At 42.6% G+C, this 19,637-nt stretch overlaps 1 protein-coding gene across 9 annotated transcripts in view; it reads left to right on the top strand.

Moving 5' to 3' along the window:
* TMEM117 (transmembrane protein 117) overlaps window positions 1-19,637 on the top strand; it is a 326,908-nt gene that overhangs the window by 8,445 nt on the left and 298,826 nt on the right. Inside the window, exon 2 of one of the 9 annotated variants that reach the window (XM_039505178.1) lies at window positions 17,431-17,517. The exons of the other annotated variants lie outside the window; for them this stretch is intronic. The gene's annotated coding sequence lies outside the window, so the exon portion shown is untranslated. The remainder of the gene's footprint in view (window positions 1-17,430; window positions 17,518-19,637) is intronic. 9 annotated transcript variants of the gene reach the window in all.

Genomic DNA, 19,637 nt, shown 5'->3' with positions numbered 1-19,637 from the left:
CTTTCAACTCAAGGTCTATCTCAACTACTTCACCACCAACTTTCCCCTTTCAGTGTGTCACTTAGCATTAGATGAAACAACATTAGTTTGGTCCTTACTTGCCAATAGGAACAATCTAAAAATTAACTACTAATAATTCTCCCTCCCTGTCATCGCACAAGGGAATGTGGGTGAGTGTTTTCAAAAGCCAGCATCATCAAAATACTTGAAAAACTGACAACCAGCCACTGATCATGAATGCAGATTTATCAGTTTCCAGCATTGACTGATAGCCAATATCAGATGTTGGCTTGAAACTAATCTGAGCACCATTCTCCTCTGAGGACATAAATGCCCTTCTAAATATAAATAAAAAGGAAGCAGGTTTCCTAACTCTTTCTTCTTCTTTTCCATTTAGAAAGGCAAAGTGACATTTTTACCTCTTCCTTTCTTAGGGCTTCATCCACAGCCTTCAGTGGGCTTTAGATTAGTCATTAAGTCAACTCGATGCTATGTTATATCTGCAGTTAATTATAGAGGTTTAAGTAGGAGGGTTGTGCCAGCATCTCTAAATTCCTCCGAAATCTTCCTCTTTCTTTTAAAATTCTCTTAAGTATCTAATTCCATAGGAGCCACATCACTCACTTTCTAAAGCAATAGTGAGAGTCTCCTAGAAAAGCTACCAGTGTCAAAGTATTCATTAAAGAAAGATGCTTTGCCCTTAAATACAGATCAGTATCTAGTGACAACATCTACATAACAGGTTTCAGAGTAGCAGCCATTTTAGTCTGTATCCTCAAAAAGAACAGGAGTACTTGTGGCACCTTAGAGACTAACACATTTATTTGAGCATAAGCTTTCATGGGCTACAGCCCACTTCATCAGATGCATAGAATGGAACATATAGTAAGAAGATAGATATACATACAGAGAACATGAAAAGGTGGAAGTTGCCATACCAATTCTAAGAGGCTAATTAATTAAGATGAGTATTATCAGCAGGAGAAAAAAGACTTTTGTAGTGATAATCAAGATGGCCCACTTCAGACAGTTGACAAAAAGGTGTGAGGATACTTAACATGGGGAAATAGATTCTGACTGTTGTGGCTGATGTGATTAGGTACTATGAACTGCATTTGCTCCAATCCCTCAGACACCTACAAGATCTCTATCAAGCATTCTTAAAACTACAATACCCACCTGCCGAAGTGAAAAAAACAGATTGACAGAGCCAGAAGAGTACTCAGAAGTCACCTACTACAGGACAGGCCCAACAAAGAAAATAAGAGAACGCCACTAGCCATCACCTTCAGCCCCCAACTAAAACTTCTCCGGCGCATCATCAAAGATCTACAACCTATCCTGAAAGATGATCCCTCACTCTCACAGATCTTGGGAGACAGACCAATCCTTGCTTACAGACAGCCCCCTAACCTGAAGCAAATACTCACCAGCAACCACGCACCACACAACAAAAACACTAACCCAGGAACCTATCCTTGCAGCAAAGCCCGATGCCAACTCTGTCCACATATCTATTCAAATGTCACCATCATAGGACCTAATCACATCAGCCATGCCATCAGGGACTCATTCACCTGCACATCTACCAATGTGATATATGCCATCATGTGCCAGCAATGCCCCTCCGCCATGTACATTGGCCAAACCAGACAGTCTCTACGCAAAAGGATAAATGGACACAAATCTGACATCAGGAATCATAACATTCAAAAACCAGTAGGAGAACACTTCAGCCTCTATGGTCACTCAGACTTAAAGGTGGAAATTTTGCAACAGAAAAGCTTCAAAAACAGACTCCAACGAGAAACTGCTGAACTTGAATTATTAATATGCAAACTAGATACCATTAATTTGGGCTTGAATAGAGACTGAGAGTGGCTGGGTCATTACACAAATTGAATCTATTTCCCCATGGGAAGTATCCTCATACCTTTTTGTCTACTGTCAGAAATGGGCTATCTTGATTATCGCTACAAAAGTATTTTTTCTCCTGCTGATAGTAGCTCATCTTAATCTTAATTAGCCTCTTAGAGTTGGTATGGCAACTTCCACCTTTTCATGTTCTCTGTATGTATATACACCTCTACCTCTGTATAATGTTGTCCTCGGGAGCCAAAAAATCTTGCTGCGTTATAGGTGAAACTGCGTTATATCAAACTTGCTTTGATCCACTGGAGTGCGCAGCCCTGCCCCCCCCCCCGAGCACTGCTTTATTGTGTTATATCCAAATTCGTATTATATTGGGTCACGTTATATCGAGGTAGAGGTGTATATCTTCTTACTATATGTTCCATTCTATGCATCTGATGAAGTGGGCTGTAGCCCATGAAAGCTTATGCTCAAATAAACATGTTAGTCTCTAAGGTGCCACAAGTACTCCTGTTCTTCATATGTAACTATTTAACTAGCACATAAAAATATTTAAAAAGAATATAGAGATATACCGATCTCATAGAACTGCAAGGGACCCTGAAAGGTCAGTGAGTCCAACCCCCTGCCTTCACTAGCCTAAAAACCTTTGAAATGCTGTCCCTAAAGCACAGCCTGAGGTCATACAGAAAGTCCATGGGGAGGGAAGTAGAACCCAGGTCTCTCAGGGCTAGCTCCCTATCCATTGGACCAGCCTATTTTTCTGTTGCATGCTGCAAAAGAGAGGATTCTGGTAGATGGGAACAAAACCAAGGAGGCCAGTTCTCTGAGACTCCAGCAATCAATCTGAGGTGATTGGGAAGGATGTCATGGTTGACAGCATAAAAAGCAGCAAGAGGTCAGGAAGAATGCAGAAAGAGAGAGAATGAGAATCAGATGAGAGGAGATCACTTAACCCGCAATGGTTGTCAGGTTCTGCCCCGTGCTGGACTGTAGAGCAATGGCTGCTGTGTAATTTTACCTGAAAACCATTTTGTTTTGTCTTTTTTTTTTCTTTCTGAATTCGAGAAAAGGAAGGAATGAGTGCCAGATGTTTTTATGCCTCAAATTTTTAGGGTTTCATCTGAATCCAGGCCAATTCCAGAACAAAGAACAGAAATTGCATTCACAGAGGCCATAAAGTCAACAATTATTGTCATGATCTGTATTATTCACTAGGTACCATCTGCATGCTCAGCACAGTTCAGAATATGCCAGAAAATGTAGTCCCTGAGGCAATGTGTATAATATGTTTAGCCCTGGATAAGATGGCTCAGATATTTAAGTATGAAGTGTATAATTATTCAGCACGTTAATATCTAAGAGTGGAGGCACTGATGCCAATAGAAGTTTTACTGGATTAAGGGTTAGAAGATTTGACTCTCCAACTTTCTTTCAAGAGTAAGAGCTGCCCTGAGCTCCGGTGCCTGTTTATTTTCCTTTCCTGCCTGCAGTAGCCCTGAAATACTTCAGAAGTGTCAATTTTTTCCTCATCTTTAAAATGTGGAATTTTCTTGGTATTTAGTTTTAAATATTCTCCTGTGAGAACTGCATCTCAGTCTAGCCTTTAAACAGAAGTGAAAGCAGAGTTGCCAACTCTCATGATTTTGTCATGAGTCTCATGATAATTATTGTTTTCCTTAAAGCCCCAGCTTCTGGAGTCAAGTGGATATGAGATGATTTCACCCTTTATTCTTAAAGAAAAAATAAGTTTCTAGCCCTCATGGCTGTGGAGAAAGCCTCAAAATGTGACCCAAGTGCACCCTAAAGGCTCAAAAAGCAGAAGGCAAATAAAAAGATCACCAAATCTGATGTACATAATCTCATGATTTTAAACCAATCTCATGATTTTTGGTGAGCCTGACTCGTGATTTTTGAACTTTCCAGGCTGGCAATACTGTGAAAGTGACTTGAAAGTGTCACTTCTGTTTAAAGTCAGTTTCTAGTCTATTACTTGTAGTGGGGAAACACCCCTGGAGCCCTAGGCAGGTGCAGTATAAACTCATAGGGCCTTGCCTTAGTAGGATGTTTCCAAAAGTTAAATGATCTATTCCAAGCTTGGTGAACTGCAAAAAAGTGATAGAAAGTAATATAGATTTTTCAACAATTATTTCAATTGCATTCAAGACTTAGTAACAAAGTAAGAATATATATTAAAATTTTAAACCTAACCAGTGTCCCTTAAGTGACTTGACACAAGATATCAGAACATGTTAGTATTAGAGCTGAGTCTGATTTTTATTTTTTTCTTTATATAGGAATTAGATACAGTACTCCTGTAAGCTAATTTCTAAGTTATTATTTGCAAAAAAACCCTGGAGTTTTCAGGTGCCTAAGTAGCCTCTGGAATCACGGTTAAAGTTGCCCCACCCCCAGATCTGAAATGGTTTCCTTGTCATACGTCTTCCATTCTTTATCCCAATTTTGCTAAATTTGCTCTGGGCTTTTGAAAGCTTGGATCAAAATTCCTAAATTTCAGTTTAGAGAACGTTATAGCAAACATTAAATATAAGATTATATGTGTGTATGGGTATTTCTACACAGCACTATAACAACCTGCAAGTGTACTCACGTAGGAGCTATTACAGCTGTTTATTGATTTATACAAGACAACATTTTGGGATTGTTCCCACCAGTGATATTTAACATGGAAATCATCAATAAATATTACAGACTATTAAACCTGCTATAACCCAGTTTATAGAGACACTGTCTGCTGAAAATATTCTAAAAACCCCACAATTTTCCTTTTCAATATTAATAACATCTTAGATTCTTAGAACTGAATGAGTATTAAAAATCAAATTGACTCTTTCCTGGTTATTTTTACATCATGTCTTTCCCTCAGCTTGGATAAAGAAAATAGATCCTCAATTTCACTTTCTGGTTTTCATACACTGGAGCAATACTGGGCTTGTAAATAGTATCGGAGATTGTTTTTAAGCTGTTCCCATTTTTTAAAATTTCCAATGGGAAATATTACTATTGGACTCATTTTGTAAAACTTAAATTTTAGGTCAAATTAGACCTTCCAATGACCTTTTCTTATCTAATGAAGGTCTTACCTCTAGACTACAGCACAAAAGATACAGCAAAAGCTTATTGATTAGAAAAATCAATTTAAAGATTTAGGCCCTGATGTTGCACACATGTATGCACTTGCATAACTTGACTCATGCAAATAGTTCCCTTAAAGTCAGTGAGTAAAGTGAAGCACATGGATGAGATTTGGTAGGATTGAAGCCATAAGCTGCCAATTTAAATGTGGCCCTCTAATAAAAGCTTGTGTAAAATTTGAGGAAATAAAGAGAAAAAACAAGCTGGATAGAAATGTTAATACAGTGATCAGGCATTGTGTGTGTATTTGTTTGGTGATTATTATAGCAGGGCCCTGGCCTCTGATTATGCTCCTTAGGCATTACTGTAATAGAAATAATGAACCACAGTTTAAAAAATACCATACTAATGGTTGTTTTTAAATAAATATTTTTATAGCTTTCAGTTCAAACACTGCAGAACTAACTACCTGAAAGTAAAAATGACTTTTCACAAAAGTGAAACTGACTTCATCAGATGTTTGTTATCCAAGATGAGAGAAATGCAAAAAGTAAGCAAACAGCATGAACACCACACAGAACTTAATTTATTATCATGATTTTTAACTTGGGTATCCTTTTATGGTATCTTCAGCTTTAGTTACTAGATTGGAAGCAATAACGAATAACTTACAGAATTATTTTCAGATTTCACAGACAGAAGGTGATTTCAGGTTGGGGCCTATCAGCTTTTAAAGGTAACTTTGAAAATTCATTCTATGAAATGGCATTTGGAAAACTTGTAATTCTGACTGGAGCTGTAAGGGTCCCTTTTCGACCGGCCGTTCTGGTCGAAAACCGGATGCCTGGCATCCCTAAGCCTGAGCCCCAGGCCAGCACGAGTATCCTCAACTGTGCTGGCCAGCCAGCTGACCAACCCGAGACCTGTCCTGGCTCCAGCCGGCTGACTAGGGTTGCCAGTCATCCAGGATTGGCCTGGAATCTCCAGGAATTAAAGATTAATCTTTAATTAAAGATTATGTCATGCAAAGAAACCTCCAGGAATAAGTCCAACCAAAATTGGCTGACTGACCCCAGCTGGCCAACCGACCCCAGCCCCGGGCCGGCCTGAACAGCCCCAGCTCCACCAGCTGGCCAATCCCAACCCCAGGCTGACCCGAGAAGGCCCAGCCGTGCTGGCCAGCCAACCCCAGCCCCGGACCGGCCTGAGCAGCTTCAGCCCTGGGCCGGCTCGAGCTGGCTGACCAACACGAGCCCTGGCCCGGTTCCAGCTGGCCAACTGACCCCAGCTGTGCCGGTTAGCTGACCCCAGCCCCGGACCGGCCCAAGCAGCCCCAGCTGGCTAACCCCAGCCCCGGGCCATGCCCCAACCACCCCAGCCTCAGCCAGGCCGGGTGGCCGACCTGAGACCCAGCCGGCCCCAGCCCCAGCTGGAGAATGGGAAACGCTACGCGTCTCATCCCCTGAAACCCCCAGCCGCCCAGCGGAAGAAGCTGAGATTTTCATATGTGCTTTGTAGGTTCTGGGGCTGCTGAGAAGGCAATATCTGCTACTCAGCTTCCCGGGGTTCACCAGTAATCTCTCTGCAGTTCAGGGAGATTACGATGAACTGGGAAGCTGAATAGCAGATATTGCTGCCTCATCTGCCCTGGAGCCTGCATAGCGCATAATAATAAGCAAAAAATGGCAACCCGGCTTTCCGCAGCAGCATAGCCTTCCCTGGCCTATTATACCCACTGCCCATGGGTCTAGCCCAAGAAAAGGGAAGTTCGTCTCAGCACTGCCAACTCTTGTGAATGTCATTGTTTTTCTTAAAGCCCCAGCTGCTGGAATCAGGAGCTTGCACAAGAATCCCAGCATTTTCAGTGCCAGGGGCAAGGTAGCTGAGTTGCAGACCCTTTGTGTCAGCATCACTGGCCCAAAGGGGCCCCAGGGCAACAGCAAAGCAGGGCTTGAGTGTTTTAATAAATATTGCATCAGCTACTTGTAATCCATGACAACAGATGATGAACCCATGGCTCTTTTTGTAAACACACTGATATTTTGTTAACCTAAATTCCCACTGTAGCCTCACTTGGCTATACTGTCCTTCATCATGTGGTTTCCTAAGGTGCTGTGTAGTACTGTTGTGCCCTATTACACTCTGCTGTGCTCTGCTCAAGAGATGGCTGCATTCTAGTGCTCAGTAGAATGAGAGTATGTCTACACTACAGGATTATTCCTATTTTACAGAAACTGGTTTTTTAAAACAGATTGTATAAAGTCGAGTGCATGCGGCCACACTAAGCACATTAATTCGGTGGTGTGCGTCCATGTACCGAGGCTAGCGTCGATTTCCGGAGCGTTGCACTGTGGGTAGTTATCCTGTAGCTATCCCATAGTTCCCGCAGTCTCCCCCGCCCATTGGAATTCTGAGTTGATATCCCAATGCATGATGGTGCAAAAAAAGTGTTGCGGGTGATTCTGGGTAAATGTCGTCACTCAATCCTTCCTCCGTGAAAGCAACGGTAGACAATCATTTTGCGCCCTTTTTCCCCTGGATTGCCCTGGCAAACACCATAGCATGGCAACCATGGAGCCTGTTTTGCCTTTTGTTACTGTCACCGTATGTGTACTGGATGCTGCTGACAGAGGTGGTACTGCAGTGCTACACAGCAGCATTCATTTGCCTTTGCAAGGTAGCAGAGATGGTTACCATCTCTACTGCACCATCTACCATTGTAAATTGGCGATGAGATGATGGTTATCAGTCATTTTGCACCGTTTGCAATTGGAAATTGGCGATGATGGTTATCAATCCTTTTGTACCGTCTGCTGCTGTCATGGGTGCTCCTGGCTGGCCTCGCTGAGGTCGGCCGGGGGTGCATGGACAAAAATGGGAATGACTCCCCGGGTCATTCCCTATGTTTTGTCTAAAAATAGAGTCAGTCCTGCCTAGAATATGGGGCAAGTGTACTAGAGAACCAGAGAGCACAGCTGCTCCGTGTCAGAGCCCCAGAGATCCTGCAGAAATGATGAGCTGTATGCCATTCTAGGGGGTGCCCCTGCAACAACCCCACCCGTTGCTTCCCTCCTCCCCCAACCCTCCTGGGCTACCGTGGCAGTGTCCCCCCATTTGTGTGATGAAGTAATAAAGAATGCAGGAATAAGAAACACTGACTTTTTAGCGAGATAAAATGAGGGGGAGGCAGCCTCCAGCTGCTATGATAGTCCAGGCAGGACATTAAAGGGTGGGGGGAGAGGAGTGCAGCCTCCCGCTGCTATGATAGTCCAGGGAGTACAGAATGTTTTTTTTAGACATGAAGGGGGGGGGGGGCTGATGGAGCTCAGCCTCTAGCTGCTATGATGAGGACGGTTACCAAGCCTTTTGTACCATCTGCCAGGAATGACCAGGAGTCATTCCCATTTTTACCCAGGCACCCCTGGCCGACCTCACTGAGGCCAGCCAGGAGCACTCATGGGATGATGAGGACGGTTTTCCACCATTTTGCACCATCTGCCATCAGGAAAGGAAGGGGAGGGGATGCTGCTGTTCAGCGCCGCAGCACCGCGTCTACCAGCAGCATGCAGTAGACATACGGTGACATTGAAAAAAGGTGAGAAACGATTTTTTTCCCCTTTTCTTTCACGGGGGGAGGAGGGGCAAATTGACAAGATATACCCTGAACCACCCGGATAATGTTTTTGACCCTTCAGGCATTGGGAGCTCAGCCAAGAATGCAAATGCTTTTTCGGAGACTGCGGGGACTGTGGGATAGCTGGAGTCCTCAGTCCCCCTCCCTCCCTCCATGAGCGTCTATTTGATTCTTTGGCTTTCCGTTACACTTGTCATGCAGCACTGTGCTGAGTCCCTGCTGTGGCCTCTGTCTATCATAGCCTGGAGATTTTTTTCAAATGCTTTGTCATTTCGTCTTCTGTAACGGAGCTCTGATAGAACAGATTTGTCTCCCCATACAATGATCAGATCCAGTATCTCCCGTACGGTCCATGCTGGAGCTCTTTTCGGATTTGGGACTGCATCGCCACCCGTGCTGATCAGAGCTCCATGCTGGGCAAACAGGAAATGAAATTCAAAAGTTTGCAGGACTTTTCCTGTCAACCTGCCCAGTGCACATGAGTTCAGATCGCTTTCCAGAGCGGTCACAATGGTGCACTGTGGGATACCGCCCGGAGGCCAATACCGTCGAATTGCGGCCACACTAACCCTAATCTGACATGGCAATACCGATTTCAGCGCTACTCCCCTCGTCGGGGAGGAGTACAGAAATCGGTTTAAAGAGCCCTTTATATCGATATAAAGGGCTTCGTTGTGTGGACGGGTGCAGGGTTAATTCGGTTTAACGCTGCTAAATTTGGTTTAAACGCGTAGTGTAGACCAGGCCTGAATTCCTGTATGTGTCCCTTACCTACCTTACAGGCGGGTTGAGGGGTTTAACCAGTGCTCCACTGTCTAGGTGCTTGTATACCACAGTTGATGGGGGTGGTATAATGACCTACCCAGAACAGAATTTCATCTTGCAGAGTCATTTATACCTGTGGAAGCAAAAATCAGACTTGACATTTGTAAAGTGCTTGAACTCCTCGGATGAAAATTATAGAAGTGCAATGCAATGTTATTTTGCTTTTTTTATGGCTCATTGTCAAATGCCTGAATGCAGATTTAAAAGGAAATAGCTGACACAACTTTATTTAAATCCACCAGACAAAAACTTATTTGAAAACCAAATAAGGTCACTGAACTGCATAAACTGAACAAAATCCAGGAAATACCTAGCTTAGTCCTCACCTGACCACTGCAACCTACAACCACAATTTCACTTTTCCCATTATCCCACCTACAGGTATCACTCGCAATACACATACCTTCTGCCTTCACTTCCATACTTGTACAATCTTGATTTCCAGTCAAACGGAATGATCAGAAATGGATGTCTTCTAAAGGTTCAGATTAAGTGTTGAACTGATTTGTGTTGAAGTACATAGCTAGTTTGTGTGACACAGATTTTTAGTTGGTTATTATTCTGATTTATAAAAATATTGACAAAAATCTCTAGCTACCTTTAACAAAGATTATGAAGACAAACAATAAAGCTAGCTGCTAACACCAATCTTTTTTACATCCCTCCTCCATTTCCAACAAAAATCAATCTCCAATAAAAGGTTCCCACAAGCATCCTTATACTCTCACAAGCCTCAACACCCACTGACTCCTTCCGTCCCCAACAGACTTAGAAAATAGATATGCTTTGCGATGGGCTTAAAAGACCAGAAGTGTTTCAGAGCAAAGTGGCTCTTAGCTGAAAAGCTGCAGGCTCCTCCACTGAGGGCTTCCTCTCTTTTAAATTGAGTGGAATCCAGGTAGGGTGCTTCTACTGATCACAGCTGCAATGGTATAGCATGATCTCTCAAATCGGGAGCCATTTTAAAGTTTTTTAGGTCGCAGCTCACTTGGTAACCAAGAGATAGCCAGCGCACATTCCGGAGCACTGATTTAATGTGCTTTAATATAAATAAAAACACATTTTTATTTATATCACAAGAAAGAGAAAATTAACCCTATAAAGCCAAGGGAAAGTCATACACACTTCACAGAGAATAAAAGTGACAAATCTTGACACAACCGTCTTAGACAGAAAAAGCAGAATGCAGAGAAATCTCTCCAGACAATCACAGCAGCAACATTTCATTTTAATTTACATGAGGCACTAAGATCAAGGCCTGAAATTTGGGACAACACGCTTGGTTATTTGACAAGAAATTTTACTTGCCTGTGGACAAGTGATCAGAAAAAACACTTTCCCAGCCTGCTGCCTCACACATCTCTTCAAATCAATGTGGTTGCATAGAAGTGAGAAGAGAATATGGGCCATAATTTGCAATGTTGACAGTCTTGAACGTGTAACTTATTGGACTTTTTTGAGGAACAGAAAGCAAATCCTGACACTAGTAAATATTAATGTTCCTCAGTGTTTGAGATAGAATGTTAAGGACCATTTGTGAGTTCTGAAATAAGTTCGGTGTATATTAGATTTAATTATATATAATTTTTTAAAATAGGCCACATTTTGGGACTAAAGTACCTGAAAATGTCTCTTTAACCTACCAAACTGTATTTGACTATTCTTGACTATGCATCTTTACTTAAAGTATCTATTTTATCTGTATTAGGCTCCAGTTTAGGAAAACATCCCTATTCAGGAATAGCACTTAAGCATGTGCTTCAATTCATTTATTCTATTCTGTGCTAGTTAGGTTCTTACACTAATCTCATCAAAGAAGTATTAAGTACAGAGTCTTATACTTGGATAATATTAAATGCATAGTGGCCCTTGCTTCTTCCATGGATTTAGCCACTTAAATGGGATTAATATATACACATATATAACTTATTACAATAGTAAAATATGCAGGATCAAATTCTGCTTTGCAAAGAAGCTTTGACTTATGCGAGCTGAGGAGGATCCATCTGCAGGGCACAGCTCATGGCATGGAATTGAACTTGCCAGAGTTCTTGATCCTCCCTTACCAGAGATGAACAGGAGATATTGAACTTCATAAAGTGAGGGACTTCCATTCCAGGCAGGAGGTCATTCTATACTTCAGCAGTTGGATTTTCGTGTGTCTCTACTCACACTGTAGCCTCCCTGCTCACTGTACACAGTGTCAAGAGGTCAAAAGCTACCTCCAGAGAGAGAGAGAGAGGAGTAAAAGAAAAGGCAAGAGTCAGTAAAAACTATTGGGGAGAGTTTGCGTCCCTCAGCCCCAAACAGTGGAGCAGGTTCAGAGCAGGCTTGGGACTGAAAAGACAAAGAAAAAGGAATGAGTAGATAAGGCTTTAAGAAGGGATGAGAGGACAGGAAAAGTTCAAGTCTGGAGAAGATGAAAGTGCAGACTAGGAAAATGGCAGTCAGAATACAAAAAAAACCTCCATTGGAGCTATAGCAAGGAGCCCTATTAGAAGAAAGAGAGGGGCCATCTCCACAGGGACACAGAGAGAGTCAGAGTGCCAATTGCCCTAAAAAGGGACAAAAGCAAAATAAAGAAAGAGCCTGGAGAAGTCCCAGGATAATGGAGCTAATGGCTCCTCTGATTTTCCACCGCGCCGCTCCACCCGTGCTTTAATTTTGTTGTTGAATCACCCTGGCTAAAACGGATACACCATGCTGAACAATTTCCAGGTGGAATCAGGACTTGTGAAGAGTGAGGAATACCAATTTACCCATATTCATCATGGGGGAAAAGAAAGATGATATTCTGCAAATATCAGGCCTCACTGAAAATCAATAGAATTAATATGAAAACGTAAAGAAAACGCTTGTTTATTTCACTAAGAATCCAGAGCTGTCCCAAAATATTAACAAAAAATAAATGGTAGATGCAAAGAAAAAGGAAGAACATGGGGAGATGCTTGCATCGCAGGTGGGAACTACATAGAATAGAAATAACAGTTGGGGATACGAAGGTTATGGCAAAATCTTTGACCTACAAATAGAGTTTTCATAAAGACTTTGGGAGAGAAGAATTTAATAGAGGAAAACCCGAAAGAAAGGAAAGAGGAGATCAAACCAGGGAAGGCTACAGAGCTCTTGATCTCATTGCAGCTGTGCTGAGAATGGTGGAAAAATATCCCACAAAGAGAAAATTTCTACAGCAGACCTGGCAACAGAGCTTCATGGCAGTAATGAGAGAGTGAAAAAAAGTCAGAGAAAGAGAAGTGTCCGACAGACATGACTATAGAAATGCAGATGTTGGAGTGTGATACTGATCAGAATGAAGTTCTGACTCCTTTGCTGCCACATTCTTCCCCTGAGGAGCAGTTCAGTGCAGCGGTGGCTCCAGGCACCAGCACTCCAAGCATGTGCCTGGGGCGGCAAGCCATGGGGGGCAGCCTGCCGCTCCCTGTGAGGGCGGCAGTCAGGCAGCCTTCGGTGGCTTGCCTGTGGGAGGTTCACCGGTCCCGTGGATTCGGCAGCAATTCAGCGGCGGGCACGCCGAAGCTGCGGGATTGGCAGACCTCCCGCAGGCAAGCTGCCAAATCCACAGGACCAGGGACCTCCCGCAGGCAAGCCGCCGAAGGCAGCCTGCCTGCTGTGCTTGGGGCAGCAAAAAAGCTAGAGCCGCCCCTGGTTTAGTGACGATTGTAATCATAAACCTGTGCTGGATTTATCAGGAAATTTAACAGATAAGTCCACAAATGTAGAGACTCTGATGGTACACAAACTAGATCAAGCCTGGAGCTTATTGCAGATGAAAACAAGTTAGTTCACTGACTAGATTCAAATTAGGCTCCACAGAAACAGTTGGTGCTACTATGACTTGAAAGATGCGTAATTTGCAGGAGAATTTACAGATTGTTGCAGAAGGCAGGCAAAATGAACTTCTATTCCACAGACAGAGTGATGACATCATTCATGGATATAGTGAGAGCTATACAGATGTAGACTTGCAGTTGACAAACCTTATGAAGTGGAAGAGGAGGCTCAATTTGATCAAGAAGACTGTGAACCAGACACTATGGGGAACCCAGAGCTAGAGAATGTAAAAAGCAACTCAAAGAAATACAGACAAAATAATGCCAAGGAGCAGGAAAAGGGCAGTACAGAGACAAGGAGAGTACTGAGATGGTCAAGGGACAGGAAGAAAAGGGAAAGCCAAAAGTCCAAGGGAAAAAAAAGCTGGCGAAATAAAACTTAGCAACAAAACTTCAATATTTATCACAAAGCGAAAGGATTAGTAGAGGTGAAGCCAGGACAAAAAGTTTTGGCTCAAGAGCTTTAAGAAGATGTTAATATAAATAGTTTTAAATGATTTGTTTTATTTTGAATTCTTTATATTAAGTAAAAACAGTTTTAAAACTATACAGTAACTCCTCACTTAAAGTCGTCCTGGTTAACATTGTCTTGTCGTTACTCTGCTGATCAGTTAGGGAACATGCTCGTTTAAAGTTGTGCAATGCTCCCTTATAACGTTGTTTGGCAGCCGCCTGCTTTGTCCACTGCTTGCAGGAAGAGCAGCCTGTTGCAGCTAGCTGGTGGGGGTTTGGAACTGGGGTGGACCAGCAGCCCCCCATCAGCTCCCCGCTCTCCTAAGTTCCCTGTGTAGCAGCCACCCAGCAGGCTACCAATTGCCAGCAGTTCAGCTGTCTCTCCCCCCACTGCCATGTGCTGCTCCTGCCCTCTGCCTTGGAGCTGCTCCCGGGAGCCTCCTGCTTGTTGTGCAGGGGAGGGGGGATGAGGGAGGCTAATGTCAGGGTGTCCCCCTCCCCCGTTCTCCTGCCCCCCACTTACTCCTTCTCCATATAGAGCAGGGTGGGCACAGGACAGGGCTCAGGATGGAGAGAGCTTGTTGGCTGCAGCTGCTGTCTCAACTTCCTGATCTTTTTAAAGGCAATGTACTTAGAGTGGTGCCAGCATATTTAAAGGGTCAATGCGCATCTCTCTCTCTCTCTCTCTCCCATACACAGGGTGTATGTCTCTGTCTCTATCTGCCATACTGTCTCCCATCCCTCCATTCGTGCTGCCTTGTAGAGTGTGAGGCTATATTAACAACAATGTGTTAACCCTTGAGGGCTCAGCCGGATGCTAGTTCATCATTTAGCAGTAAGGCATTCCCCGGGAAATATCCCACCCTCTTTCACCCTCTGACTTCATCACCAACCAAGCTTCACAATCATCATTGCTGTGTACAGTATTAAATTGTTTGTTTGAAACTTATACTGTGTGAACTATAAAATATAGTTTTTGTCTGGTGAAATTGTTTTTCCTGGAACCTAACCCCCCTATTTACATTAATTTTTATGGGGAAATTGGATTCGCTTAACATTGTTTTGCTTAAAGTTGTATTTTTCAGGAACATAACTACAATGTTAAGCGAGGAGTTACTGTACTGATAATTACTGTACAGAAAAGGAAATGTGGAGTTGGGTTGAACTTGTAGAGTTCTTGGTCCTCCAGTCACCAGTAAAGACCAGCATATGTTGTAGGGGGAACTTAATAAAGGGAGGGACTTTTACGATAGGAGATTATGCTCTAGCCCTCTGCTAAAGCAATAGGGTGCAGATCCTCAACTGGTAGAAATTGCCATAGCTCCATTGACTTCAGCATACTTACATCAGCTAAGGATCTGTCACTGGCATTGGGTGTCTAACTGCTCATACCACACATGGTACTGCACTGGAGTTCCTAATATTGAACATTTGCAAGTTCAGGGTTTTATGCCTATGATTTAACAAAGTCTGTGATCAGTGTGGTTATTATAATTGATACATCATATTACATAAAGAGATATAAGGTTTATATTAAGTTGGGAGAACAGAATTAGTTGTCTTCCAATAGAGGAGCATCTTCTAGTGGGACTCGCTGAAAATTACAGTTAGTTAAATAATGAATTTCTGGTCTTTAAAATAGCTAAGCTGAAGTGTAAGTGCTACACTTACATATGATGGAGAAAAACTAGAATAGTAATGATTTCATTTCCTCTCAATATTTGTGTTGGTAAATGGATAATTCCTTAAAATCATAGGGAAAGAAAACCAGAGCCTGACTAGTGGAGAGAATGTAATCAATCACATTTGCATGCAGTGTTGTAGCTATGAGAGATAAGGTCGCAGGGTGAGGTAATATCTTTTACTGTACCAACTTCTGTTGATGAGAGAAATACAGACCTGAGGAGGAATTCAAAAGCTTGCCTCTCTTACAAACAGAAGTTGGTCCAATAAAATATATTACCTCACCTATCTTGTCTGTTGATCATATTTAATAGGCAGCAGGTTTAAAACAAATAAAAGGAAGTTCTTCTTCACGCAGCGCACAATCAACTTGTGGAACTCCTTACCTGAGGAGGTTGTGAAGGCTAGGACTATAACAGTGTTTAAAAGAGAACTGGATAAATTCATGGTGGTTAAGTCCATAAATGGCTATTAGCCAGGATGGGTAAAGAATGGTCTCCCTAGCCTCTGTTCGTCAGAGGATGGAGATGGATGGCAGGAGAGAGATCACTTGATCATTGCCTGTTAGGTTCACTCCCTCTGGGGCACCAGGCATTGGCCACTGTTGGTAGACAGATACTGGGCTAAATGGACCTTTGGTCTGACCCAGTACGGCCGTTCTTATGGTCTTATGTTATATTTACCTGATTTGCACCAATTTATTTCTGAAGACCTCTTAAAATTAAGCAAACAAACAAAAACCTGACACACTTCTTAGCTTTTGATATGGAAACATTCAGTGGTTCCCTGCAAAAAATAATAATCTGGGTGCAGCTGGACAGATGGAGGTGAGCGATGTCACTAGGTTTCTAGTGTGTTGCATGAATTATCTTTCCAGAGAAGATACCAATGGATTGCAAACATGCTAAAATAACCTGTTTTTAGTGCAGGAAATGGAGGCTGCCATTCTAGTGTGTCTCTACAAAGTAACTTCCCTTTTCACATCAGTTAAAAAAAGTACCAGTGTCTAATACATGACAGTTGGATTCAGAGAAGCTGCAGCATCCCTTCTAAAAGGAGAGTAAAGTTCCCAGGCTACCCAGCTGGCTGCCAGCCTGATGGGCAAGTGAGCTTCCTGGCTACCAGGCTCTCCGGGCTCCCCGAGTGAAATACTTAGCAGATGGGCCACCTCCCCAGCTTGCTGAGTGGGGAGCCTGGGGGTTGGCCAGCTTAGCAGGTCATGGAGAGGGGAGACTGGGAGCCTGTGAAATGAAGTAACCCACTGAATGGGCTGCTGTGAGTCTGGGAGGAATATTTTGTTTTGGAAACACCAAAACTTTCCTGCTGTTGGAACATTTTGGTGTTTCCAAAACAAAATACTGTGGAATTTCAGTTCCACAAAACATTTTAATTTTTTTTGGCTTTTTCCTGATTGTGTATGAAAAAAATATTCCATAAACTTGAAATTTGTCATGGGAGGGAAATTCTGTTTCTCAGCCAGCTCTAATTTTGTTCTTTTGCATGGAATGCTTATCCATCATCATTCTTTATAAAGCATAGAATCAAATGTATGCTAAAACATAATGTCTTCTGCTAATTTTAATGAATATTGTTAAATGCTGCAAAAATAATCCTGTGCTGTGAACACATCACTAAATTATGTCTAACTTTAATACAAAGTAAATTTTAAGGGGAATGTATTCATTACCTTAGCCCTGAGATTTGGGTACATTTTTGAATACACATTTGTACATCTTCATCTATGTCTGTGTTTTCCACAGTTGTGCATGCAAAACAGGGCTCTCCAGATGCAAATAGATATTTAGGCATTCACGTTCCCATTTTGCATATACAAATACCTTATATGATCACACAGCTTCACAAAAGTAGGCACAAGAACACATGCAAAACTTGGGTCTTGCTCTATGAAAATCTTACCCAAAACTGAATTTGTTTGTCATTTCTCCCCTTCTCCTAAAAGGACTCCAGTATTTCCTTGTCAAAACCTTGATTAACCTCCTGTTTCTCTTGTGTTAGACTATTGAGGGCCAGATCTTCAGCTAGTGTGTATCATCTTAGCTCCATTGAGGACCTGGCCCCACATCTTGCAGCTCTCTGGTTATGGTGAGTTGTGGCTCCAAAAATTTCCTTTAGAGCCTATAAAATTGTTTCTTATTTGGTCCAGTGTGTCAGTGTTAACTAACACAAATTGCTCCCTCTCCTGGGGATGAATTCCCCTCTAGCCTACTTTGCAGATAAATTAACTTTCTGAATATAGTATTTTCTTGAGCTAGTTTATTTTATAGGCAACATACTGCAAAATAAACCTGCTTAGAAATCCATTTGCCTAGAGAGACCTTTAAATAAAACGGTTTTGATTGTTTACTTCTTAACAGGAATTTATACTCTCCGTTTGTACATACAAAATACATCTTTTACAGCAGTCTGAAGGTTGACAACCTTGGTGAAGATGCATATGTAAATAAGATGCAGGGGATCTCTAGTATGATTGATTGATGTCTCTGAAGCCTCCTTTTCTGAGGGGAGCTTATGCGCTTTAATGGGAACTACTTGCATGGGTTTTTGAGAGTCACTTGGAGTCCTGGGCTCCTATGAATTTGTTCAGTATAAATATGAACTTTCTCAAAAAACATTATCTACAGGGCCATTTTTGCAGAGAGTCAAAGAGACTTAATTGTAGTTCCTCTTTCTACTTCTGTGAACATTAATCCTTTTAACAGGCTGGCTTGCCTCTCTAAGGACTAAAGGCCTGGGGCCAACCAACCCTTTATACTAAGGGCTTGTCTACACTTAAAACGCTACAGTGGTACAGTGATTTTGTTGTAGCACTTCAGTGAAGACACTGCCTATGCCGACGGGGGGTGGGGGGGATTCACCTCCCCCAGAGTAAAGAATTCTTCCATTGACCTAGTGCTGTCTACACTGGGGGTTAGGTCGGTATAACTACCTCTCTCACGGGTGTGGATGCTGACATAAATTCCTAGTGTAGATGAGGCCTAAGTAGGCACACCTGAGCAGGAATCAGCTCATTCTCCTATAAAGAGCAGCAGGAAGCTACAGAGATTATTTCCCAATTTCACTGAGGCCTTCGGCTTTGTGACTGTCGGGTCTGGGCATGAGCAATCAGTCTCCACAGTCACAAAGTTGAAGGAATTGGTGAACTGGGAAATAAAGCAATTCCCCCACCCTTCTCGGCAGCCTTCTGTTGCTCTTTATAGTGGAGTCCACTGATCCCTGTGCACAGGGCCATCCTTACCCATATGCAAAGTACGCAACTGCGTAGGGCACCAGGAAATTTGGGGCACCAAATTTCCTGGTGCTCTGCGCAGCCACGTGCTGCTCCAGCCCCTGCCCAGCCCTGCTCTCACTCCCCTGAGCTCTGCAGCATGGCTAAGGAAACTTTTAAAATAATCTTTAAGGGGCTTCAGTTCAAGTCTGGCATATACCCAAAACCAGGGGAAGCCCATACAAATAGCCCAGTGTTTTCTGGGGTGGAATCATTAAACACATTTATTGAAATAGCTGATATTTTTGCTGCCTGCAGTACCTCCCGGCCTAAGAATAGGGATGGCATGGTGTCTGTAAGGTAATCAACAACCTGAGACAAACTTAGCACAGCTCCTAGTTCATGTTCCTTTGTTAGAAGTATTGCCGACTAACCACAAGGTCCTGGTTTGAGCTGTGGTAATATTCAGATTGCACATAGTAAGTCCAGCCACTGGGTGGAGGACTTGGTTAACTAGTTGCATCCACTTTAGTGCCTGCCATCAACAAGCAGATATGACTATGCCCATTTAGAAAGTGTTATGCTAGTTTCAGTAGTACATGGGTGTGGGAAAAACTGGTTTAAATGATCAGCCTTGAACATATTGAAAGTGCCATTCTGTTGCTGCATGAAGTCCCTCCTATCCGATAGTATTAACCTTGGTACAGCAGGGTTCTCTGAGTATAATCACTTTTTTCTTGAAAGATACAGCAAGGATAGTACTATATTTGGGGCTGCTCGGATGTTATTGCTGTGGGGCACTTGGGAAATCAGTTAAGAATTTTTAGAATATCACGACAACCCAAAGGCACTAAGTGAATATATGACCAACTAAGACATAAAGAAATTCATAAATTCATAGATTCCAGGGGCAGAAGAGTCCATCGTGATCATCTAGTATGACTTCCTGTATAACACAGGCCACAGAACTTCCACAAAATAATTGAGGTATTGCATT

The sequence above is a fragment of the Mauremys reevesii genome, linkage group 1 (assembly GCF_016161935.1).
Source record: "Mauremys reevesii isolate NIE-2019 linkage group 1, ASM1616193v1, whole genome shotgun sequence".
Lineage (NCBI taxonomy): Eukaryota > Metazoa > Chordata > Testudines > Geoemydidae > Mauremys > Mauremys reevesii.
Note: the sequence above shows the minus strand (reverse complement) of the source record. Positions and strands in the feature narration are given on the sequence as shown.